The sequence below is a fragment of the Trachinotus anak genome, unplaced genomic scaffold (genome assembly GCF_046630095.1).
Source record: "Trachinotus anak isolate AG129_WGS33_773 ecotype Australia unplaced genomic scaffold, CSIRO_AGI_Tana_v1 ptg000002l, whole genome shotgun sequence".
In the NCBI taxonomy this organism is placed as follows: Eukaryota; Metazoa; Chordata; class Actinopteri; order Carangiformes; family Carangidae; genus Trachinotus; species Trachinotus anak.
In genome coordinates, this window is record NW_027273853.1 from 14221919 (window position 1) to 14249705 (window position 27787).

General features: G+C 39.3%; 1 long non-coding RNA gene across 5 annotated transcripts in view; it reads right to left on the reverse strand.

Annotated features, from left to right (window-relative positions):
* The window catches only part of LOC139633846 (uncharacterized), a 109360-nt gene extending 81851 nt beyond the window's left edge, over window positions 1-27509 (reverse strand). For 2 of the 5 annotated variants that reach the window (XR_011693840.1, XR_011693839.1), the window contains exons 1-4: window positions 27170-27509; window positions 25878-25958; window positions 23764-23881; window positions 9320-9413 (exon numbers count right to left, since the gene is read on the reverse strand). This is a non-coding gene — a long non-coding RNA (uncharacterized lncRNA). The remainder of the gene's footprint in view (window positions 1-9319; window positions 9414-23763; window positions 23882-25877; window positions 25959-27169) is intronic. The other 3 variants (XR_011693841.1, XR_011693846.1, XR_011693849.1) reach the window with 3 other exon arrangements.
* Between the last annotated feature and the right edge of the window lie 278 nt (window positions 27510-27787).

Genomic DNA, 27787 nt, shown 5'->3' on the forward strand with positions numbered 1-27787 from the left:
TTCGTGTGTTATAAATAGGTTGTTTCTATACATATAAACTAAAAGCAAAATATATATGTAAAAATAAAGGTCTTGTCCACTGTTTAAAAAACACTGACAGTGTGAAAACTCTTGGTAACACCTCAAACTCTGCGTTGATATAATTTATAACACAAGGGCTCAACGCAAATCAAATCAAAACTAATTAAACACCAACAAAAGTATGAAAAAGACCCAAACAAACAGCAGAGCAATTCAAAATTCTGGTGTGCACATCTACAATACTGTCCTGCACCCATTTTCTTACGGTGCGGTTTTTCCTGAATTGTTAGCTGTGAGAAAAAGAATAATGGCTTAGAGTGTCGTTGTATTGCTGTAAATGCTGTTGATTACCAATAACCACATGGTCACAACTCAGGGTGCCTCACTCCTCCTATTCATTCGAACAGCGTTCTGGGCTCTGACAGACACCACAAGAACGAAAGGAAGGGTGCAGAGGACAAATCTTGGGGGATTCACCCCATCTGAGGCGCCAAAGCACCCAACAGCTTGATCCTGTGTCACTCTGAGGGCATGGCTTGGCTCTCCCTTGATTTGCCTTTGAAATCTAAACGTTTAATTGTGGTCAATGAAAAGGGTTCAAGCAAATGAATGGCTGAAGAATATGAGCAGAGGGAGGGGTTATTTCAGAGTGTCAGGCTGTAAAATGAGTATACATAAAAAGCAGGAGGGTGAAAAAAAAAAATCAAGAGGGAATAATGAAATTAGGGATGGGGCGAGAGAGAAAGAGACAGCAAGCGCTGGAGAACTTGAAGCACTGACCCCTATCGTCCATGGTGAAAAGCAAGAGATTAGAAAGTGTTTCATGCTAATTTCCATGGAGATTTCTGTAATTTCTCAAAAATTACTTCTTCCCGCTTTGATTTGTCCATACTGCCTGGCCCCCTGCTAGTGTTGTCGGGGTGGTCTGCTCTATCATGTCTGTGCTCTCGTGGGCCCCTCGATGGCCCCTCGCTGCAGCCAGCCGTCGTGAGATTACTGAAGCGGCGCTGACGTCTCTATCAGCTTGCGCCACCGTCATGCCCTCTCCCAACCCCCCACCATCACCCGATCCCTTTCCCCTCGGCCTAGCTTCCTTTCTGCCCACCCACCACCAACCCACCCTCAGTGCAAACTCTCACAGATCTGTCAGATGATGGCTTCATTGGTTCGCACTGCTCCCTGCAAACTCATACCAGTCTTTTTTACACTCCCTCATGCCGTCCTCTCATCCCTCCTAGAAACCTGCACCACAAGAAAAATCTCTACCCCCCCGCCCATTGTAGACTGTTTCACCTTTTGCTATCCCTCAGCCTTCTCTCTCTCTGCCTCATCCTGGTTTGTGCTTCTGCCTGCCACATCAAAGGAGAACCAGGGGTCACGGAGCCACAGGCATGGAATATAAATGCAGCCAACTGCGTGGCAGTATGGGAAATCAATCCTCTAAAGATAGCTCCATACACTTCATGAACCCATCATCAGTCTCTGATACATATAGCAGCATATAGGAATTTGTGCGGACTTTTATATGCTGCATACTGCACGGTATGTTTAGTCTAAAAACAAGTACACTTTGCTATCATTTATTTTCAACTGAAATTTCCTTATTTTTAAACCAAATTCACAACATATATTATTGTGACAGACTATTTATGTATATAATGTATATGAATGAATTGCAAGAAATACTGAATACTCTTTAAAGATGTCTTCATAAAGTGTTCAAAAGTTGATGATGATTCTACAAAGCTTGAAATTCCCTCTCTCAGTAAGAGTCTGCCTGTATTTGTGTGTGCGTGTGTGTGTGAGATTGGGGTAGTGAAGAAAATCTGCAAGAAAAACTGCATAAGAATAACACTGCAGCAGGAATATGTAAACAACTTTTGTTGGAGGCCCCAAGCTCAAGATTCACACCAGCATACACAGGTGATGTTTCCTGCAATATGTCAAAAATTTACTCAAGTTTGTCTAAAGCACCTGTGAAGCAGTTGGGCTGTCTAGTAGACGGTGGTAAGAAATATCTGGCTGAATGATAAAAAATATAAATTAAAAAAAAAACAAAAAAAAAAAAAACAGACATGACACTGAGCAGCAGCAAAGTTATCGTTATGATTCGAGGGATGAATGGGAAAACTAGTGTGATTGCCAGACGCTGAGATCTGCGGTGGGGTTCGACGGCTCCGTGTGGGGGCAACTGCCTCTGGTTGCTTAGCATTAGTATTAGATAAACACTCTGTCGGAGGATGTCAACGTCTCCATTAATGCCAGAGCTGCCACACAGGCCATGCTTGAGTGACACAATGTTTTGTTGAGTGTGACAGGGGTTGTAAGTGCTAACTCTCTCTGGCTGCATCTCCGAGCCTGGTGGAGCCAAACCCTGGCGACACCTGCGAGTGCAGAGGCGCTACACTCTGACACACTGTGGAGATGATACATTGCGTCATCTCATCCTAGCATTGACTGTACTAAACAAATTTTATTTGGACTCGTTAAAATTAATGGTCAATAAAATGCCCATGGAAAATGCTGTATTTAATTGCAACCTGTAATTTGATCATTTATTCAGTACTATCTTCATTTTTTTATTTAATCAACACTGAGTCTGAGACATTTGCAGAAGAGAAAAATCTCAAGAATCTTTGCTCACTTATCACTCTGTACCAACCACAAGCAGATTAGCCTCATCTACAAGTGTGGCTACCCCAAAGGCTTTTCCATAGTCTTTACAAACCACAATATGGAAGCAGTGTGTTCAGTACACATCTAATGCACTTAAAGCCTACCACAAGTACACATACATCCAGCCACACAATGAGCAGGATATGGGTTTTTCCATGCTTTCACAAAGTAGATGGAGGAGTTTTCCAGTCAATAATTATGCAGTCAAGACTTTTCCAGTCAAAAATATTACTTGATTTTTCTGGAAAAGCTTGAAATTCAAGACAAGTATCTTTCTTAAATCACAAGAGCCATATGTTTATCACTAGATAAAAAAAAGTAATGAGAAAATATCTACAACTTCATATACAAATTGGACACAAATTACCTCAACAAATAAACACAAGGATGGCCATGCTAGAGTTACAAAGTTAAAGCGCTCAGCCATCATTATAATATCTATTTGATCCCTAAACCAGTAAGAGTCTTCTATGAATCCCAACTACAACAGGAGTAGCTTTGTTAAAAGGAAAAAAAAAACAGTGGCAGCAGAACAATATGAACCAAACTCTACTTGTGCAGTACATAAAGTTCATAGTATATTTCATCTTTTTCTCCAATACATTTTGCAGCTGGAAAGATTGGAATTTTTCAGTCTGAGAAAACAGCATGGAGAATTAAACTGCCTTAAGCTCAATAATACTGGCCATCTAGGAGCTGCTGAGTTGTTCTGTAGGCTGGAGGGCTGGACAGTGTACTCTTCCCCCTAATGCCCTGTCCATTGATCTTTCCCGTAACTACAGCTCCCCACAGAAACCCACACAATCTGTGCAGAGGAGTGCTCCTAGGCACCCCCCACTTCAAAGGTGCATATTTACTCTTAGAAATTTAGAGAAAGTGCAGCTGTGGATGCATCCTCCAACCTCAATCAATGATAGGGCTGGTCCTCCTGACCCCCCCCTGCTGGCTAATAAAGTGCTTCTTAGGCTTGGTGGTTTCCCTGGAAGTCTTATGGGGTTGGTTCAAACTAGCACTTAGGTTTGTTTCCATTGTCTCTTCTCGAAAATTGATTTTTAGAGAAATACTTATCTTGTTCCTCAACAAAGTTCCAGAGTGAATTACAGCAGTCAGTTTTATTCTGCCCTTGATTTTGTTTTCAATTTGTGGCATTTAATAACTGAAATAAACAAGAAGTAAAGCACCAGCAGCCACAGAGTCCAATTTAAGAGTGAGGCTTGATAACAAGAAGCTCTGGACACAAAGTTTTACCTTTTTTCATAGTAACTGACATATTTCATGTCAGAGCAGGAATCTCTTCCCTTTACTATAACCTCGAGAGAAGAAAATGAATACTTGACTGAGTATTTGAATTCATATACTGTCAGGGCGATTAAGACACAGAACCTATATAGATGACACTTTCAGAAAATCCTTTTTGTTTTTTAATCCTCAATGTGTAGCCTGTCATCTCTCCAATAAAGCTGCAGTGCCCTGAAAATAATCTCTGAATAAAGTATCTTCATTTTCAAATGACAAAAAAATCAGAAAAAAGTTGTTACAATGTCTTTAATTAGCATTTTCCAAAGAATCCACATAAGTATTATGTCTACTTAACATATCCTGTTTTCCTGTCTTTGACAAAAATATTTCATGCTGGGATGCACATTATGATAATTGTCATTCCCAATCTTCAAAAACAAACGTGTATTAAGACAGTAGCTAAAATAGGCCTTCTGCTGAAAATCAGACAATCAAAATCTTTTGTAATTAAGCACAGCGATATTCTAATTACCGATGATTCAAGCTACTCCATGCTGCTTCCTGTGCCCACTCTGCAACAATTAGGAAAATATATGTCAGCTGTGATTTTTTCCTTTATTTCATTTAAATGTGTGTCTCAAAAGTGGCGCAGTGGGAGATATATTCAGAAACAATGACATTTATAACTCTGCTCTGGAAGAACTGCATTCATTCTCTACTCAGCAGGAAAGCCTAAGTTTTAAGTGACTGGAGTAAAGGTCTACAGGGATTTGCATATCTACACAACACCATAAAAAACTTTAAAGTAGGAACTCTTGTCAATGTAGCATTCACTATGAACAAATTATACTTGTTACAGTAAAAAAAAAGTAAAACTTCTCCCTGAGAAATAATTTGTCTTACAGTCACATTCACGACTGCACATGATGTAGGTCTACATAATTTTGCATGATGTGCTACAGGAGCCTGAAAACTAATGGCCTTGACTACGTTGTCTGACATTTCTTCATCCGATCATCACTCTGAAGGTGAGTACATGCCTAACCAGCCTTTTTCCTTATAGTGTTGATTGCATTCTTCAAGTCTGCCACAATAGCATTAGCTGTGAAAACTGTGAAAAAAAAAAAAAAAAAAACTTGCTTCAATGTCATTAATCCTAACTTGTTTGGACTCCTCACGTTGACTCTCCCACACATCTCTTTTTCTCCCTTTTTCCTCTCTCAGCACATACTATTGCTCTCACTCTCCCTGCCTCGCCAACATGTTGACAGCAGTTTGTTAGTAGGTATCACTTTTCAGTGAGCAGCCTGAGAGGGAGAGAGGGATGTGGTAATCATCTCTATCTCCGGCTGTTTGGCAGCGTTCCCCTCGGCATGCTGGCAGACACTTGCCATTGAGCGGCTGTCAGGCAGAAAGGGTGTGGGATGTGGGCTCAAGCTACACAGGTCACGGTCATTTCTTTCCAAAAGCCATTGAAGCTAAAACCTTAAGTGGCATTTGAGCTACCTGCACTGTCAGTTCTGACACTCACAACACTAACAAGGAGACCACCGGTAGAGAGTCAAACTCGATTATGTCTCCCTGGTGGATTTCCTTAATATAGCTTAGCTACTGCCAGGCTTGTTTTTCTAACAGAGAGCACATGCTTTCAATATTATGAGAGTTGTTCTGCAGATGTGCCACATAAAATTTAGAGCTACAGTTAAAGAACGTAAAAGAAATATATTTCACCCATTAATCAATATAACAGATACAATAAGTATCTTCTGCACAATGAGAATCAATTTCATATACTGTCACCATAATGTAGGCAGTTTCTATTTAGAAAGGGGCACTAATTATGCTGGTAGTTGTGAACTGTTTACTGCCTGACTACACAACAGGTAAGAGGTGAAGAAAGGTTGTTTAATTAAGAGATGGCTGGGTATTCAGTTTCAGTCAAGAGAAGAGGCAAGAGTTGTTGAGCAGTGAGTGAGTGGTAATTTCTGTGTAATAGTAATTCTGCTTGATTGGGTATTTCTTGTGAGGCACAGTAGTGTCAGTAACGTTGGGCTCATCTTACACAGTCCTGCAAAGCTTCAACTGTTTTTTGTTGTTGCTATTTCTGCACCGTTATAAAATAAAGCTGTATATGCAGTGTATATAAAACCTTGGTGGTAAAAAAGTGGCGTGATGATTCACTATCAGATGAAAACAAGGAGTAAAATAAAAATCATTTTCAATTAAACACACCAACACAAATGAATGCTGTTTCTCAAAGGGGTACACGGAGTACCACACACCAGAATAACAGTCATGCTCTTCATCACAACAGTTATTCTGCATTAATTCAGGGCTGTCTTTAGTTCACAAACAGAGTCCCCGTAGTTTATGCTGAATTATTTGGAAACACAACTAATCAGCAAAAAAACATCTAGTTCCACAGAAAGGTTAAAACTTTAAACAAAACTGCATGAAAAAGTAGTCAGACTTCCGTGGCTGCAAACTGAATTGTGCCTGATAAGTTGCAGGCTCTCACAACCTGGACCTGTGATCTTTAGAGTGATACCCTCAAGTTCATAGCAACAAATACACTCAATCACTCAGGGAGATCCTAAGTCTCTCAGTTGGCCAATTACTGCTTTTTAAAAGCCTGGGGCATCCAGGAAACTTTGACTCCTGGAAATAAAGACCAATCTGAGAGAGAAACATTGCAGCTATTAAAATCTTTATAATTCTGTAAATCACAAGTGATTTGTTTTGCCCCATGGCTTGTTCCGATACATCCTTGCTGCTATTGCAAAGGGCATGGGGTGACTGCAATTGAGGAGAGCAAGCTTATTTTTACAACTAAGCTTGGAAAAAAGGGATGCCTTTCTTCTTCTTCTGTTTGAGTGCAGAAGGCAAAGATCTCCTCTGTGTCATAATTGCCTGAAGTTAGAGAGTAAAGGCTCTGGACTCCTGATGTTAGTGTGGGCCTTTCATCAGGGGGGTTGGAGTCAGCGCTGCTTTAAAAGATCAGGCACTCTGGAGTATCAGACTCTGTTTTTATTTATGTAATAAAGGCATTTTAAAAGAGAGAAAAATGATCATCACTTATCTATTGGTGCATGAGATGTTTCCCCGACTGGTGCTGTCATTGCTGGGTTTTCTGTTTGTGTTGATGCTTAAGGCTCCCATTATTCAAGGCAGATTTACATTTTCTCGATTATTTTATTTTTGAACTTCAATATTAAGTATGCTATACTGATTAATTTTGAGGATGGATTCCAAAATTAGCCTGCTTATTCAAACAAAGTGGAAGCCAAAAGTGGTAGAGAGGATCATGCAATTATGAGTAAAATCACTCCAATTAAACACTGCCATGTTAACTTTTAGAGAGCACACACTCCACATAATATAATTACAAATTGGGATGAAAAATGGAAAAGAAAACACCAACATTATGGAATGAAGCATTTACAGTTGATGGATTCTCAAAAAGCTCTTCTATCCTCTGGTGCTCAGGGTTAAGAATGGCACTCTTCTGCTGCTGCAGCGCTCTCCCTCCCAACTGCCACACTCCCCATTCAGCAGCGCAAGGCCCTCTGGTACTAGACAAGGGCCCTGACTGAGGACGCTTTGATACTTCAGCCTCTAATCACCAGAGTATCCTTATAGTGCTGAGCTGATGGACGAATGGGTCATAGGAAGGATGTCCCAACCATAAATCAGACTACAGGGGTGACAGCACACAAAATAGGTGAATTGTCCTTGGGTTCGCAATGCTGGCGGCATCCCTTGTGTCCCCGGCTAACACCACCCTTTTTATTATTTGGGAGCAAGTCAAACGGATGCCCTACCAGCCATTCTGCCCTCCCCCTTGTGTTTTTCCCCCAGTCTTCGAGCCTGGACCCTGCTATGAACTGTTTCCAGAGTCAGTTACTGGTGTAATTGAAAGTGCTTTGTCATCGCTTTCAGCCAAACACTGATGGATGTGAAGCTGAATGAGGTTTGGGTTTTAGTTATACGAGTGAGCCCGTGTGAGATTTATCACCAGAGGCTTAAGAGGCTACAAGGGACCATTAAAGCACCACCACCGTCTACATCATAGTGGACTGTTCATTATTATTCATTAAAATAGAATGCCTTTAATATGTCTAGTTGCTCATGTGGATAAAAAATGTACACACATGTTTTTGATGAGTGTTGAAAAACGAAAAACTATTCAGTTGCCCAGTTTTTACAGTAAAATCAGTCTGGTGCAATTAAATATGGATTTTAAAAAGTACAGGTAAGACATAAAAAAGTAAGCTGGCCTAGAAATGAATACGATTTGACATAGTAGGATTAATAGTTTTGCAGTTTTTAAAGTTTCAGCAAAATCAAAAACTCTTTTTATACCTTCATGTATATATTGGCTTATTTTATTTATTTTCAGCTTTGCACTTTAAAAACTCACAAAAGTGAAGTGAATAATGGATATTGTCTTAATTTGGGGTCTGTTATGTTAAACATATATTCTTAATAAAGACCATATATAGTCTAAGCCAACCAGTGGTTTTCATATCTTTTTTATAATTAGTGTGGTCTATAGAAAACCTACGAAACCATTTAATTTCAATTCTGAATCGACATCCAAATGCAAAGCGTGGGAGGTGTGCTAGTTCTCATTGTCTCCCACTTATTATAGGCTGCCCCCAGCTGCCTGGGCTGTGAGGGCCTGGATCCTGGATCCTGGCTCCCGTCCAGCGCGGCTCTGATCCGGGCCTCTTTGTGATTTGAGGAGTATAGAGCTTTGCTGTCCTAGAGCCATGTTGGAATGCATGAGCAGTGGTGGAGGTACAGAGGGAAGTGACCTCATTGTGTGATGCGAGCAAGAGTACGGGGCAAGAGTTACACACTGAGGTTGGTTGGATTATAAATAAAGTAGCGTGTGGTTTCTGTGTTGCAGCCGGGAAACAGGAAAAGGTGAATATCAGTGCTCACAGCACAGTTGGTGATGCCCAATCCTAACACCGGCTCAAGGCTGCCAAGATAGCATAGCCAAATAAAGTAGATTAGAAATATATCGCCCTATCTCTGCATTAGATTTCTACCAGATTTTACTTTTCCATTGTGTATTTTTGAGTTTTCTACACATTCTAATGTCAGATTCAAATATTAATAATTTCTGCAATCTTAACAAATAATGTTCCTGAGGATGGGTGGGTTACAGGCAGTGGATGCTTGTTTTTTTTTTCTTATTTTCATTTTAAGTTTTTCTTTTGCTTGATTTAAAAAAATCTGAACAAACAAAAAATATTTTTGACATATTTCCCTTAAGGATCGAATGAATTTGATGATTACATCTGTGAATGTAACACTGAACAGGAGCCAATGATGTGGACAGCTGACTGCGTGTTGAGGGAAACTTGTAACTGACCTGTCTGAGGCCTGTGTGTATGCGGGTCGTCTTGTGGAGCTGAGGAGGAACACGAGGAAACAAAAGACCAAGACCCTGCCGCAGGCACAAATACCTGGGAGGAGAGACAAAGGCAACTTCACTTTAACAGGAAGCACAGTGTCCAGGACAAACAGTGCTTACCTAGCATCATCGGTGTGTGAAACCTAATACGACTTCCAGGACATCCCACAGAAAGAATAAAATGTGCATGGAACCTCAGGGTTACTTCACTTTAGTAGTGTTGTGCTTGTTTTGGCACCATTTATATAAGTTACAGCACCAGCTGTGTTCATTTTTCAGTCGAATCCAGTTATGCCGAAGGCTTAACATTTTATTCCTCACTGACTAAATTAAAAACCCATGTGTTTTCAAGGTAGCCTCCAAAAAAGGTGTCGTTTTCTATATTAAGAATTTCATAATGGTAAGTGTGGATAAATCTCGCTAGAAGAAATCAATAGATATGGTCTTACCTATGGGAGAATTAGTATGGTAAATGAACATTAACTCACAGATGGTTCGGTATGGGGCATCGCTGTGGCTCCTAACAAACAATTGATTAACTTGTAAATTCCCATTGCCCAGCTGTTATTCAGGCTGTTTACCATAAATAAAAGGGGGGGGAGTAGAGAAAGGATCCAGATGCTTTGAGTGCAGAAGAAAGGCAATCTGTCATTGTTCTCAACTAACACTGATGGATGCTGCTTTGAATGGGGATTGGTTTTAGTTAAACATGACAAAGTGAGGGATGACACGCCATTGGTCACAAAGGTCTGGAGGTCCAGCAACGCCTCAGCAGTTGCTTTTTTCAGCCAAGACAACCTCTTGTTCATGTATCAGCTGCCAATAAAGGGAAGTAGTTGTTGGGCCAGGCTTTTAGGTTTGTTTGTTTTGCCGTGTGTTCATGCTGAAGTTGAAAAATGGAAAAACTTACTGCAGACTATACCATTACAGCACATGTGATGCCTGAGAAGTCCTCTTATCTGACTTAATGCTTTAGATAATGTAGATGAATACAATGAAAGTACAGCTCATTACAAAGATATTATTGATCCTTGATTACGTAAATATTCCAACACATTCTTGCCGGTGGACGTCTAACAGAGTTACTGTTGAAAAAATGATCATCATGTAAAAAACCATATACATTGGCAGTGAACCAAACTAAAGTTTCGACATCAGTTAAAACCATTCAGTGCAGACATCCAAGTCAAATCATGCAGCATGATATAAAAACTTTAAAGACATGATGTGTTTTGAGGGTACTGCTGTCAATTGACAGGAGCATGGGAAGAAAAATCCAGTCTCAACCAGACCTCAGTGTGATGCCAGATTGTGAATGGTCCAGTAAACCCTAAAATAACTAAGGGTGATGTAAAATGCATATGGGCTGCTCTTCCAGCCGCAGAAGCTCACATGTATGTTCTCAGAGAAGCATGACTTCAGAGATCTGGAAAGAACAAGACAAGCCTTTCTTTAGACCCGGGATGTCAGGCTGCTAGTTCCCCAGATGCAGGGGGGTGACTCTACAGAGCACCACTGAGGAACAGTTTAAGTAAAGACTTCTGCAAAACTCATCATTCACTGTCAAATACGACTGAGGTAGAAAAGAAATCCACCATAAAACATACACTCCTTTCATCTTCTATCACTGACCATTTACTTTCTGCACATAAAACAGCAATACCATAAGCTCGCAAAAATAGAGGCAAGATTTTAGGGCTCTCATTTTTTTTTAAACCAGTCAGCAGGAGACACCTCCTCAGACACAAAGGTAAACATCCTAAATATATAGTCACATACATAGTCACATGGTTCTCTGGAAATCCATTAAAGGTCATAGAAAATGGTTGAAACTTTAATCAAGGCAGTGTAAAACATAAGTATATACATTCCGTTCAGGTTTATATTGATTTTTTAAATTACATTGATATATATTCAAATACATAATTGAAGAGTCTCAATCAAATATAGGCCAGTTTTACCATTGGATATTTTACCCTCTATGCTACTCAGATGACACAATGACACAAAATCCACAAGTAAACTTCACAGTATGTTGAAAAGTTGCTGAACATACATTTTCAAAAGCACTTGAGGGATCCAACCACCCTCCCACAGTAATATAATACTTAAGACTTTTAAAAACTATTTGGCAAACAAGTGCTAAGAATTAATTCAAAGACAAATATTTGTACACTGTGAAATGCCCTAAACACAAATAAATGAACTCTACCATTTATTTGTGTTTATTTGAAGTCGCACCTAATTAAGAAGTGTCATGATTTCAAGAACTCATTATTTCCTCATATGAAATAGTGTTTTATTAACTTTTCAATAAGTTGAGTTCACCAAACTCCATGAAAGCACTTAAATCAAGTATCAAGTTTCCTGCATCATCAGAACCAGTTCGAACTTGTTTTGTTGACAATTCAGTTTCTTCACTGGTGCCTGCTGTGCATGGATTCTCCTAGGAATTACTCATCCTGAGAAACATAACCACTCTATAGCTGTGTGTTAGTCAAAGTTTTAGCCAAGTCGCAGGTTAGTCAGACTCAGCCATGTGAACACCGTTAATGTTGGTAAAGAGTATCTATCCATATCCATCCAAATCTGTCCATAACTTCGGTTAATGGAGAGTAATACAACCTGATTGAGGGCTCATGGCAATCTTCAGGAGGTAAATACGTGTGTATGTGTTTTTAATAGTGTATCAATCTGATGCATGTGTGTGAGTGTGGTACAACAGGGAATGGTTATTTTCCACACTGAATTTAAAGGGTCATTCTTGGGTTATAAGGGAAACACAATCTAGTTTTTTGTTCTATTCATTTATTTATCAGTGATATTTCCTATTATTTTTGCACAAGTGGTTAAGTTTAACTTTGAATCCCTTCCAACAATATAGAACTATTAACAATTTGTGGATGCAAATTTGAATGTATTCGTATAAAATCATGGCATGACGGCTTTACACAAACTGCTGCCGAAACGAAGAGTTGAGCCATTCCTATTAACATGTTCTCAAAAAAATGTGGTACTGTCAGCAAGCCTTTGCTCCTGTTAGCATCGTTAACACAGCTGGGTGTCTTGTTTGAAGGTTAACCTATTTAGGCTAATCTATTTATTGTTTCAGTAGCTAGTAAACAAGCATATACAACTTATAAATAAAATAATACCAGAATTTCACTCACATCAAAATAAAGGAGCACGGACTTCCTTGTGTTTTGTCTATTAACTGCACAGTAAACCATAGTATTTATTTGCTATTTGCATGAAAATTCACCCCCGTTCAGTTGTCATTAAGGGGAAAATTAGCTAACAGACTAAAACTGCTCTTTTGTACCAGGGTGTAAACATGCTTATTTGGGCATTTTAACATGGGAGTCTATGGGGATCAACTTGCTTTTGTAACCAGCCTCAAGTGACCATTCAAGGAACTGCAGTTTTTGGCACTTAAGTGTTGGCTTCATTTTTCCAACCACAACCAAAAACACTAAGAAGTTCTCAAAAGCAACAAAATTCTGCCTTGATTTTTCTGGCTAATATCTAAGTCACAGTTTTTACAGAGCACCCATTGAAAATTCAACGATACATAAAAGATTACTACTCACAAATCATCTTAATGACATCCAAACACTGAGTTATATTCATAGATGAGATCCACATATGTTATCCATTTATGATAACAATGACAAAGTACAGGTCACAGCTCACACTAACAAAGATAACAAAATCTGAGTAATTCCAGTTTTTCTGAAGTTAAAATTTGACTGGCAAGCTGATCTGGAACTACCAAAACAATGAGATAAACAAAGTACATAAAATGACTTATTGCCACTTAACAACTAACTGAACAAAGCTCAATACTGTTGACTGACTTGACTACTTTTGCCTGCTTTTTGCAAAGCATGATACTGAAATGCAGAGAGGAAAAACAATCACCATTTGGCAAAAAAAAAAATAATAATAATTTCAATTCCAATGTCGCAAAGAAATAAAGAACTTACAAACCAAGTTTAAGTTTAAGATTATTGCTATTGGACAGCTAGACACACATTTTATGTAAATGATTTTGTATTTTAGGCAAACCACCGTGAATTTATCTTGAATTCTGATATTCACCAACAGTTATTTTATTGCCATTACTATCAATTCCTCTCAACAGAAGGTCATTTTAGAGAGTCCTTGCTCCTCCAACACATCCTGTGGCTGAAATCCCCACTGGATCACTACTAAAGAGGAGCTAACTGTATAAACAGAACATGCAGCTGAGAAACAGATTTTGACAGTTTTATTAGCTCTAACTGACTGTGCAGGACTCTTAGGCATTTTAATTGGTATGGTAGCGTACCTGAGGGATTTTATACTATTTTGACTGTGTAGGACACACAGCAATAGTAAAGAAGTGCTAACAAACTTCTTATGGGAAACCTTATATTTCTATATACTGATATGTTATGGTTCAATTTCAGGACCTATTGTGATCGTGGTTCTGTAATATTGTGACTTTATTTTAGACATATTGTTTCTTTTTTTTTATTGGACTATGCAGAAATGTTGATGAATATTGCAGATGATATAAGTGTTAGTCCTTTACTTCTGAATAACTGGAACGATCCATGAGCAAAGCCACCTGCCAACATCAAATGTATTTGTTGGAACACAAGACCAAGCCGGAGGTACAGACCAAAGCACTATGTGTACACTGTTGTACCCACTCGAATGGCTTCACTTCTTGCGACCAATGAAGAGGCAATATCTCCTCAACATACACAAGAACCCTTTTTTAGTCAATCCCTCTTATATATGCAAGACTTGCTAGAGAGATAGCCAGAGCTTACTAGCAATCTTGAGTTGCAATCTTGAGCCCTGTCACTGCTGTGACTCAAGACCGCTAATATTGCCACTATTTAACATATTGCTTTTTGATTGAAAGCAACCTTTTTTTGCATGTTGGAGTTACTAATGCTGCACTTTTTTTTTTGAGGAATGTCATATATTATGGTGTGAATAAACAGCTACAAACTACCAGTTATGCAGAGCTGCAGAGTTGGGTAAGAATTCTCAGTGCATTCATCAGAAAAACAATTTCAAATTACATGTTATGATTTCATTTAAAGTCAAAGGTAATAAAATTTTACACTGTATGGAAAACACCAGAAAATGATACTATTAGCAAACGGACCAGTCTTTCATCAACCAATTGCTGTGGTTCTTGTAAGCAAGCTGGTCTATGAGAATTGATGTCAGCCATAGCAACAGAGTCTCACTCTTTGCTTTGGAGATTTTGCTTTTCCTTAGTAAAAGTTGGTCTGAGCAGCTTTGTGAAGAGGATTTAGGAGAAAACTTTTAGTTAGAAACTTTTAGTACAACTTAGGAGAACTCTTAGTGGTAAGATAAAATGCTCTGTGAACACAGGCCATGAAAATCACATGTAATCATCATAGTTTCGATTTACAGTAAGTTTAAGTATCTTGTGCTTTAAATGTAAAAAATTACAGTTCATAAAGAAAAATGGGTAAAAGATATCACAGAATGCAAAAAAAAAAAGCCTTCTTGTGAGCACATTTCCTGTCACAGACTGGGTTTTAATTGTGGAGAACCAAAATGATTCCAGTCATCAATGAGACAGAATGTCAGATCAGCATGTTTTTTTTGATGTTGCTTTTAGTTCTCTAATGTGAGTCCATGCGGCCAGACTGCTCACAGACTTGGCCACTGGCTGAAGCCAATTGTCTGAGTTAGGCAGCAGAACACAAGACTCCCCACTTGGAAAACGGAGGAAAAAACAGTGGAGGAGTTTTAGCAGTCAGCCCTCAGACAGGAAGACTCTAGAGGAAACACCAGAAAGCCATTAACTAACCGCAGTATTATGGTGATCTATTTGCTGGAATGGGCTACAGACAGCTAATGAACAAGTCCATCACACAAGCGCACACACTGAGAAGCAGCACACACTGAGAAGCAATGCTGAAAGAGCCCTTGCTTGTACAAAACAGTGTGACAGATCAATGCCCGATTCCTAAATCAAGGGAAAAGGTTATTCTCTGTCTCACTGGGATTCCACTTACTATCCCCCTATATCTAAGACACTCCCATACCCTTTTAAACCAAACAAGTCCACCCCCTCCAAAACAACACACACACATCTCCTAATTAAGAGTGAGGCAGTGGGGCTTTTTTGTGTCTGTGGTTATGCTTGCAATGTTAGTGTCTGGAGTGTGAAAACAGATCTGATGGACTGGTGCCCTCAGCTCTCCCTGATCAGGCTCCAGCAGGTATCCCCCATGATTGACAGCTCACAGGTCAGCCGCCCATCTCTCAGTGTGTTAGAGGGTGGGCGGTAAAGAGATTTGGAATGCCTGGGACCCTGATTACTTTATTGCTCGCCTGTCAGAACCATTGTACAGCTCTGTATTATTAGGGCTCGCCATCTCTCACCGTCTGGAAGGTGTCGCGTCTCAGCTCTGCATAAAGAATCACCACTCCATTCAAAATCCTCTCTCTTATTGGCTGAAAGGAAGAAAGCACAGATTTTTCCACAGAATCTCCTGTATTGGTTTGTCAGATAATGCAACACAAGTGTCTCCAGGGAATGGTTTGGATGGCGCTGCTTTACACCCGAAAGCAGAAGATTTGAGATCATTTGTCAGTAATTTATCACAGTGATACCAACAATAGTCTATAGCATTATACAGAAATTACCCTGATGTTCATGATGCTGAAACAGAAGATCTTATTTATTTAGCATTTTGCTTTTCTGATGTTTGTTCTACTTTTGGAGCCAAAATGAATTCCCTTCTCTTGAAAAACTGATATTTTCGTGTCGCTGAGGCTGAGACCTGAACCAAGCATAACTACAATAAGGCATGCAATGCATAACAATGCACAAATGTCAATGGCAACTAAAATTTAAAAACTGAGCTGATTGTGTCTACAAGTTTGAGACCCTTTCAACAGAAAATTAATCAGCAACATTTTTGAAAATTTCTTATCATTTAAATATTTTATTATTTGAAGTAAAAAAATGACAAACACTACCAAATTCATCCTTTCAGTTGTGAGCTCCTTTTGCCTACTTTGTTTTGAGTATTATTGGGCGAACAGCTGATCGATCAAAACAAGAATAATAATTGATATAATTATAATTGATATTTAATAGACCAAAGATCAGTTACTTAAGAAAATAATCAGCAGATGAATCAATTGTCTCAGCTCCAGTATCCAGTGAAACCAATTTATGTTGCACACTATGAGATGTTACCATCTTGCCTTAAGTTTTTTCAGATTTAATAATGGAGAGATATATTGTCTGTAATCACAAAAGGTGCAACAGTTGACACTTCTTTTTACAATTAAAATAATGCAGATTAGTCGGGATATGTCCAAAATGTGAATTCACTGTATTATCACTTTAAAATTAAAAGTATTGCAGTCTAATGATGTTAATTCACTTTTACTCTTCACCTCCTAAGACTATATTTCAATTTCAGAACTAATCAGACAATACTAAAGCACAACTTACGCTATCGTCAAAAATGATTAGATACAGGCAAAGAAAATTTTTGAATATCAAGTGAAGTAACGTTGTGAAAGGTGTGTCCTTCACTATATTTCATTCTTAGTGAAACAAAGAGCCTCCTCCAAAGATACAATGACCCAGTAAACAATGTGTCTACACAAATCCCCAGCTGATTTTTTCCTGTTATTCCCCAGGCTGAGATGACAGACTGGCATGTTGTTGAAGGTCATCCGAGCAGTGCCTCCTGGTCCCCTGGAGCCCAGGTGATGGCCAGGCCTGATCCCCAAGTGCTCTTGCTGCTCCAGGCCACAGCAGAGACAAGCCCACTGGGGTGCCACGTCCCTGTCTCCATGGAAATGAGGCGACAGGCTGGCCGTGGCTCAGACTCACACCTTTATGGTCAGCAACTCAGCGTCTCTGAGGAGACTTGCCCGTCTAACAGCAGTTGCACACAAGTTGTGATGGTCCCCACTTCCACCCCTAAACCATTCACCCTCTCTTTTTGTTGTCCTCTTTAAAGCCAGTGCAAGCGCAACCCGGGACACCCCACTCTCTAACAGTCCAACCCTCCTTGCCCTGGCAGTGCTACCCTTGTGGGGCCTGCTGGGAACAGTGGTGAGATGTTAGATTAGACCTGCAAGTCTGGGCAGGGCCTGAGAGGGGATGCAACCCAAGGGACTGCCCACCCTGTCTTTGGCTCATGCTCCATTATAGTTTTATCTGGGGGTGTGAACAGATCATTCCCAAATGCTGTGTCCTTTAAGATCCTCTCACAATAGGCTGCTGAGGAAAACTTGACTAGCATAGCTCAGAATCCCTGTTGATCTACCATGTCTTATTAGACCAATTATATTTGACAGGTAGCTGAATAGCAGATGCATATATCACTGACAAGAAGCTTTCAAGTTAGTGATCATACTGACATTACTGTTCCTCATTGTGTACATGTGTCCCAATCTGAGAAATGAATGATAACCTCTTCATCACTCCACCCCCTGAGTGTTCTTACTGGAAGCCATATTGATTTTGTTAGTCTGAGAGTCCTTGCATTGCCTGGCCTTTACCTCAGGGACAAATCTAATTGTTTATCTCTGGACAGACTTCTGCCTTTACTCCCTTCTGTCTCATTATGTGCCAAGATTTGTCAAGTCAAGTCTCTCCACACTCTCAAATCTCGCTTTACAACATGTCGTTCGGCAGAACACTACAGATGGCTTACTTATCAACAGACCCTCCCACATGGAATGCTACAAACATGACAGCACAACACACTTGCAAAAATATACACAAACTGACATACAATGTAATCACACTCTGGAGACATGACTACACATACTGACACACAAAACATGAGTCACTTTTTTTTAAGAAACACTGATTTTTGAAATTTTCGCGGAAGCTTTCTTGAGAAGAATGATAAGGAAGTATTGATTTTTGAGATCTGCAACACACTGAACAACAGAGATGCGAAAAATACTATTCTTCACTAATTCATTAAAGACAATGCTGTCATGTTTTCTTATCACTATTCACTGTTACCACAGATGGCTTCCAGTAGAAGAAAACAGTGAGCACAATGAAAGTCCTCACTTAATCAAATGCAACTGCTAATTTCACCAGCTGGGTGAAGTCAATGGACTAATTTGTCACTATTCCACTAGTTTGATATTGCAAATACTGTAATTTAACAATTAAGTTGTTTTTCAGTAAAGGAGTGTAACTTAGTAGGTGCACTCACATTATACCACACCAATTCAGCTGCAATTACAAATGAATGAATGACAAATACTATTTTCAACATCATTCTAATCCAATTTTTTCTTAATAGACTCATCATTTTTCAATACAAACTCTGTCTACAATGAGCACTCTTACAACTGGAAAGTAAAATGCCTCATGAAGCTCTATCAAAAACATGCAAGAGAGTTTAACTGAGTAACACAAAGCTCTCTGGACAATTTGAACTCCTAACTTTTTGTGTAGGAGAGGCCATACTCACAATCTTTTCTTAAATATCAGCTCATTTACCAATACATTCATGTAGACAAATATAAATAGCAAGCGAGTGAACAAAAGAAAATGTTTCACTACAACCATAAAACCTAAAGCATGTCTTTAAAATTCTAGTTGGTCAGCAGGTTATTAGCTGCTTAAGAACTATAATAATGTTGAATAATGTGATTCAAATCAGACAAGGGTTCATATTTAAAGTTGAGTAACTCTCTTGTCTTTTTTACTTTAAGTTGCCTCCACATTGAAAAAATATCAAAACATTTATAAAACTAAACAGTTGATGAACTTAAACAGTTGACAAACTTTTTTTTTTTTCTTTCCTTTTTAATCATCTTGCCTTCTCACCAGCCCTCCAAACTCTTTCAGGCCATTGGAAGCCCTTGGTCAGGTTTTATCAGTGAGTTAACTCCAAGGAAGTAGGCCAGATCGATAAGCACATTCTCAGAAAGGAGCCAGAGCAGAGAGTTAGAGGCGCGGGGGAGAGAGGCGCGAGAGGCAGGGAGCAATCAGAGAGCTATGGATGTGTGTGCCTTCAGGAGTGGATCGATGCACTGACAGGAGCCCTGCTTTGTTCTCTCACAGTGCTCAGATGTTAGGCGTGCTTAACATGATTGCTTAAAGGTTTTTGTTTGCCTACTTGTGTTTTTGTTTGTCATTTTGCTCTACTTATAGTACATCCTGCTGTCCCTTTTGTTAGCAAGTTAGACAGGTAGTTAGGTTGACTGTCTGAAGTCGGTTTTCTTACAAAGTGTTTTTTTTTTTTTTTTTTTCAAATCAGCATGGGTTAGCTCATATTTTACTCTTTCAAATTTCATAAATTTCAGGGCAGGGATAATGGCCAAGTCCATTACTAAGGGCAACAGAACAAAACTGTTCTGAATAAACAATTTCTAAAACATGATGATTACCAATAATCTAAAGCATTCTTTTGAACATATGAAAAAAATCTATTTTGGTAGAAAGCATTAAGAAAGACTTTGGTCCATTTAAATATGAGGACTGTTTGCTTTTGACAAATTGGTTTTTGACATTCCTTGTCATTTCTCTAGTTCCAAGGAATTTTTCATCATTATAAATCTGCATTTTTTATCCTTAAGCCAAATGGCCACCCAAAACGAGTTAAACACTTTGCCTCGCTAAATACTTTGCCAAAAATTACTTCTAACAAGAACCTGGGCGTGCCTGCTTCCTCACAGAAAGGTGTTGACCGCAAAGGACAAGTAGGTGTCAATAGATCTGCTCTCAGCGCCTATGGGACGTTGAGACGCATGAGCTCTTTTCCAAGGCTTAATAAGATGGCACAGATGCGCCCTTGTCTGAGCACAGCCCTGTGTCTCATTGTACGTTGGCCTCCCAACCCTGCCACTGCAAGACCTCTATTGCATTGGCTGCATGAGAGGGTCTCATTAGGACAGGCAAACGAAAACTGGGGTCAAGGTATATAAAGGTAGCCACAGCTAAGGAGCATGCCTCTAAGATGAGTTGGGAGCTCCACCACGTCCTTAGGCCACCCCTGCAGACCTCTGGTCCTCCCCATCATGACCTCCAATATCCACCATTATTTGATGAAGCAGAGCTTGATAATTATTTTTGCGTGGATGAAGAGGGGGGCACAGTGTGAATGGAGTGTCTCACTCTAAGGGAAAGGATAGTAGGGGAGGACAAAAAAAAAAAAAAAAAGAAAAAAAAAACTAACAAAAAAAAGATCAAAAGCAGGCCTTTCGCTTTTCATGCCTCAGAGGCTCCAAAGAGGATAAGGAACAATTGGGCCCTGGGTATCCTGTCCTCTCTGGCAATTAGACTCAGCTGATGAAGTGAAAGGGATGAATGGCAGGGTTCAAGGCCTTCTGTAGGATTCACACAACAGGGTGTGTTTTTACCTTCTTCTCCTTTATCTTCATCTTTCTTTAGAGTGGCAGAAATGCAGCTGAAATATTTCCAGATGAAGACAATGTGATTCAGGGTGCCAAATCTTAATCATGGGGGCTGATGAGAGTGAAGAGGTGTGAGAGGAGCTAAGGGGCACAAACAGACTTCCATGCAATCATATGTGCACAGATCTTGAAGATGGTCCTATGTGGTCACATTATTTTTTAAATTACATTTATTCTGGGATACGATGAGATTAAATGATGTTTTCAGCAGTTTCATCAACAACTATTAAATGTTGCTCTGCAGTTAGTGTACATTGTTCAACAGGATGAAACAGATGCACCTGACATATGGACAATTATTCATCCACATAGTGTTCAGTGTGTTCAGAAAAACACCTGATTGGTCAGTTTCTACCAAGTTAAGCAATTTGCAATAATTTAGTTCAGACACAGAGCACGTCAGTGATTTGTGGTAGGGTGCCTTTTTCACATTTAATACCACTGTTATGAGTTGATGCGTTTAAAAAAATGTAGTAACAGTTACTAGTACTGAAACAAAAACAATCTGTGTCCACTGAGACAAACTGCAAATTAGAAATTCAAGAAATTGTTTGCAGTTCTGCAAAAATGAGAAAAGAAATCATCCAATTTGAGTGATTGACATCGTTTAAAATGCTGGGAAGCATTTGTTATGCAACACTTGAAGAAATCTGATCCCTTCATTTCCACATTGTATAATCTTTGTATAAAATGCATTTGCTGCATCACGCTTTCAAAAGGTATGCGGCCCATCAATTATTTATTAAACTGCAGCATTAACAGTTGAGATTAAACTTCAAGCCAAGTTCTGTGTAAGAGGAAGTTTTAACCTGACACACAAAGTATGCCAAGTGTTAAGTTAACGATCAATGTTAGCAAATACATTTTGGTGAATCTAGTTTCAGTGGTTTGAAAATATCAAGTTTGGAGACTAAGGATGAAACAAGTAAATAAGTAAAAGAAACTATAAGTGACAGGGTATTCTACAGCTTGGCTGAGGGCAAAGATCATGTGAAGTAGGCACTTAAGGTTGTTGGCTCATTTTCAGAGTGAAATAAATAAAAGTAAATAGATGCTATAATCCTGTATCAAGAGGCTGCATGAAGAATCCTACAAGAAGTCAAACCACACCACATGGATGTCAGCAACACCACACATATTTCAAGTGCCATATTTTCCACAAAACTGCACCAACCCTGTCACAACTCCAAAATAAGGCTTTAAATTTAAAACAGTTTGTTAAAATACATCATTTTAACAGTGAATTACTGGAATGGTGTTGCTTCAAGCTGCTTTAATCTGAAATGCATAAACTTACAAACCACTTGCTGCTATTCAGTTATCGTATATTTCACAGAAAATTTCTTACAGTGCCCATGCCAGTAAACGGGCCCCGGGGCTTTAACGATACTGCCACACTGCACTAAAACCTTAAGATGATTAGTGATATTCTTAAAGCCTAGCCCACTGATAATGTGTTTAAAGAAGCAATACGGCTTTTCCAAGCTTTGAGTTCAAAGTCTGAGAAGCATGGGGTCAGAATGCCAATGGGCTAAACAAAGAGTAGCCAAAATGGGCTTTGAGGGATTTGAAACTTAGGCCCCTGAACCCCTTTGATCAAAACAGAGCTACGGCCATAGAAATACTAAGTATAAAGTGCCTGGGACTGCAGTGGTAAGGATGGTGAGTTCTGCTTGTAGGATGAGATGTTATAGGTTCAATAAGACATAAATAGAACAGTATAGTAGGAAGCTAATAAGGATGGAAACTTTTTCATTTATTATTATTATTTTTCAAAATTGGATGTTTTGATGGAGCCAGATGGCCCTCAGCACTGATGGGCACTAACGCTAACTCCCCTTAACTAAAGCTAAGACTATGTTTTGACATTTCTTTATCAAGTTGTACTGTATGAGTAGTAAAGCATCTTCATTTTAAAAGTAGAAGGACACAAAGGATACTGAGTGTAGCCTATAGATGTTTAGATGTTTTAATTTCCAATTAATTTCAGCTAAAGGTTTGGATAATCTGTTTAAACTAATGACATATAAAGAATAAATCAGGTGGCAAAATCTTATTTTAACCATCCATCTTAAGGATGTTAGGTGTTAACTCTGGAAATATCCAACTAGCTAATTAGTTCTACTTTGACTCTCAGCGAATGTCCTGTTTAAGTCAATATGCTTGATGAAACAAACAAGAACAAAAGCAATATAAACTCAAGCAGACTTTCCCATCTTAAGAAGCCTTGAGCAATTAAGTGGGCATGTTTTCATCTTATTCTAATGATAAATCTATTAAGTGTACAAGTCTCCAACTGTGTTCAAAGTTAAAATTACCAAACTTGACAATAAGGCAAACAATATAACCTGGCCAAATGTGCAGTGCCATTAATAAATCTTTTTTTCCTTTAATGTCAAGATACCTGAAGTCGTTAAATGAAAATGAGCAAATAATCTAAAATCATACTCAATCACAAACCCAATTATGCATGTTTATTATCATCCTGTCAGTTATAGTGTAACACCTCAAGGCAGCTACATCAACAACTGATTAGTGCTGGAGACAACCATAATGACAAAGGGAACATATGATGGAGAAGACGATTAAATTGAGACAATTTCAATTAGCCTATGCAAGGTTTTTAAATATTTCCTCATCGCCGTGGTGGTTGGCTCATATCTAAAAAGCTATCATCAGAAGGTGCACGGTGAGCCATACAGCGTGACTGTTGTATCACAACAACACACACACAGTATAGTTAAGACTGGAAGTGCAGTATATGGTGCATGTACTGTATGTTGGAGAATGCAGAGTAACAGGCAGACTTGTAATACATACGCAGTGAATCAGTGGCTTCATCTACCTCCATTCAGCTAAGTGTGGTATCAGATGAATTACCAGTTCGCTGTTTGGCACGCAACTGCATATAGCACCACTAGTGTAACCTATCAGCTGTGGTTTACAACGCTCACCTTTAATGCCATCTGGAGCGATTCATGTTTACTCTGACTGCCTCTTCAGAAGCTTCATGGGACCAACACGCAATGAGATGTGGGAAGTCTGATGCCGATCGAAGGAGAGGTAAAAGGGCTGCAACAAAAGATTTTTTAGTATCCATCAATCTGCCAGTCATTTCCTCAAAAATTGTCAATCACAACTTCTGAGAGCCCAAGATGATGTCATATAATGTCTTGTTTGGTCCAAACAACAATTCAAAACCCAAAGAGATTCAATTTACTGACAGGGAATGCAACAAATCATTATATTCAAGAAGCTGAAACCATTAAATGTTAAGCATTTTTGCGGGAAAATTAACTTAAACGATTCATCAAATAATAGTTGAAGCTCAGGAAGTACAATTACCTTTGAATAAATAAACCTGAAACGTCACTTGAGCAAGTTTATCCCAAGTTTATCACAGAATTACAGATTGTGATACATACCAAATGTACCTGGGTTCAAGTCGGGCAGCCTTGAATGTTTGTTACCACCTTCTCTACACAAATCTCCATTGTCAGTCAAATTATAATAAAATTGACATATATATATTTTTATACTCTCCAGACCAAGTCATCTCTCCTCATGTCCTGTAAGTATTTTAAGTGATAATTTTTGGTATAGAGGACATCTGCATAATGAACAAAAACTCATTCCATTATTTAGTCTATTACCACTGACAGATACCAGATACCTCCTGATGACACAAAGACATGGGATGCACAGAATATAATAGGTATCTGGTTTTAATTGCTCAAATTTTTCCCTTTTTTTTTTTTTTTAAAGGTGGCAGGGCCATTACTCCAAAGTCACCACTTATCAGCAGTATCACTGAGGATTAATGGTTTCACTTGTGCTAGTAAGAAATGTTTAAGTTGTCCCGATTATCAGTGTAAGAAAAAGAATAATGGTTATTTGTCATTGTGTTAAGCAGTTGGAGAGAGACTAATCTAACAAAACACTCAGTTAAGAATGTGATTAACCCTTTCTGGTGAGGCTGAGTGGGATGTGTGCTGGTTTGTGTACAGCAGTCAAGCCTCGGTCAAAAAAAAAAAAAAAAAAAACTTTACCAACAGGGGAGATGTGCCAAAGTGATTCATAGCTGAATTATATATCAGCAGCTATACCACTGTCTATAAGAAATATGCCTAAAAGGCATAAAGGCTAAAAAGGACAGTGTATCTGCACTCACAAAAGGCCATATTGCTTCGATACCTTCCATCTTCAATATAATATTCTGTACATTATTCCCATTGGTTTGGTGCAGAATTCAATAATCTCATTGTTAGACGTTAACTAATATGGCAATAAGTAAAAGGAAAATTATGATGGCAATTGAAACATTTAGAATTTAAATTGAGACGTATAGTTTGTTTGCAACAACAGCAATTACCACCACCAATAGCTGCCATACAAGCCATTTAACACATTCGTCTCGTGAAGGATTTTTTTTCCAGCTGTACAGTCCCTGAAGCTTTTGTATTGGTTGTGCAGGCTTGTTCCTGCACCAGTAATCTCCTACATTATTTTCCTTGTCTGTCACCTTTATAGTATCTATTAGCCACTCTCTACTATCTGTTTGTGGGGCATTTTCTCTTCCTTTTCCCCATGAATGTTTTATATATTGGAGGGAGAATGATTGTTCTTTGCAATGAGGCCAGCACATGGCCTCAGTAAGACAAATTGCTCCAGAACGTCTAAATGGCAGTCAATGATAACTCATTGTAAGGAGAGTAAGTGACTTCCAATGGAGTGGATAGGGGACAGAGAATAATGGCAGACCACAGGTGAAAAATAGATGTTTGGCTCGGTGTAATTACTCCATTAGGGGGCTCTCTGTTAATCTACCAAACCACAGCAAGTGTTTTTACAGCAATGAGGAGGTGACGGGCGAAAATGACTGCAACTGGACAGAGAGGAGCCCCGCTACCTCCCCAATCACAACACACACTATGAAGTGTTTACTAATGGACAAATGTACTCTCAGTCTGCGCTCTCTGCAGCATCCCACATGTGCTACTCCAGTTTCAAGTAAGTGTGGTGATAGATGTATTGACGAAGTTCATCATTGAGCTGACATATTAATTACCTGCAATATGGTCCCATGCGTTCAGAGTGCTTTAACCTCCTCTGTCTCAATTGTGTACTGGGGGATGGATCAGCTGTGAGCCTGTTATACATGAAAATCTGGGTTAGAACAAAAAAAGGGACAAAGGAAAAACCCACCCGCTGGAAATCAACACCCCCATTCTGCTGATTTCCAGACAAACATAATGATAACAATTTTTTGACCATTTGGTGTCTGCTGCTTCCGCCTGTGGCAATCCAGACAAAAGAAGCCTGGAAAAAAAATGGACCAATATGGTCTTAAGAGTTTATTCTGACCACACAATCTGTTTTCTCAAGTCAACTTTTAAAACACTGCTATGAGCAGTGCCCACAGCTTTATCACTGAAGCTCAGATTGACCTTGTATTCACCTTTATACTATCTCCCATCTGTTTAGGTTCCACCCCAGAATCCATCCCAGTTGGCTGTAGGCCCACTTTGCATTGGGCTTTCTCAGTGGAACCCTGAACAAAACCCTGTAGGAGCAAAAAGACTTTATGTTCGGCCTATTTCAGAGAAATTTCATCTTGCATCTCGGCATTTCTTTCGAAACCGACAAGCTTACTTGGTCTTTTCAGGTTGTTTCCCATGTGCAACATAAAGAAGCCCCAGCTAAGAGATTTACCCCTGTTCTACCACAGCTCCTCACTTGACTTGAATCAGTACCGTCCTCCAGCATAAGGCTATGTTAACAAGAGGGTCAGAATGATGTGGTCAATTCTGCAGTTTAGTTTATGAAAAAGGTAAGCTGCGACCACTTTATAGTAAGGAAACCTATCAATATAAAGAAAAACAAGTGATTAAATTAGAAGAAAATGAGCCCATTCCTGTTTCTTTAAATGGCCCTACACTTACATTTAACTTATTTACAAGTGAATTAAGGCTATACTCATTTATCTGCATCCATGATTACAGCCCTGCTGATACAAACCCTCACAGCAGCTCATTAGAGGGGCAAACTGACCTTCAACTAGATAAAAAAGAAAAAGCTTTGAAAGCTATCAGCAGGCAGGTGTACATAGCTCAGAACACATACAAAGGCACCAATAGGAGGAAATACAAGGCGTCCAGCTGGACAATTTTCACTGCCCCAAAAGCTACAGGTTGCGGTAAGGGGACTTCAAATGCTAAGGACAGTGAGAGGTGCCATTATCACTCAGTGCTGAAAACGAGCACGGTGACCCGATTAAAGCGAGAATTTCTGGGTCACGGTCTTGTTTTTCAATGCTTAATTTGTCTATCGATAGTGACACGGTCCGTGGCTTGCACCTACCTGTAATATTATCTTTCTAAAAGTCGTGGTTCAGACAGGGGCCCTTGTCACTGTAACCCAACACGGACTGAGTGAGTGAGCGAGCGAGCGGGACTGGCCTGCAGCAGGGAGGAAGCGCCGGCTCTCTCTGCCTGTGGAAGTTGCGGGCTGCGGCGCCGCTCAGTGGACGCTCCGAGTAGCTCCCAGTCACGGCAGCCTTCCGGGTATACGAGGATGTGCAGTCTTTTTCAAGTTTGCAAACCCTAAACTTTTAAAGATTGCACTCACTTATTAGTTTTTTAATGTTTTTTTTTTTTTTGAAAGAACAACTTTGAGTGTAATAAACCATTAAATCATCTCTGAAAACACATAATCCATATATAATGGTCCTCAGTGTGCATTGGGTCACACATTTTCATCCACACTGCTTTATGTGCATATTAGCTGATAGATAGATAGATAGATAGATAGATAGATAGATAGATAGATAGATAGATAGATAGATTACTAATAATTGAACATGTATACTAAGATGTGACTGAGGCTTTGAGGGTTTCATGTCTGGCTTAAAGAGAGCAGGTGAGAGCATTCTCTTATATTTTTGTACACCAACACACTGGCTTTTCCAAAACTTTGGCC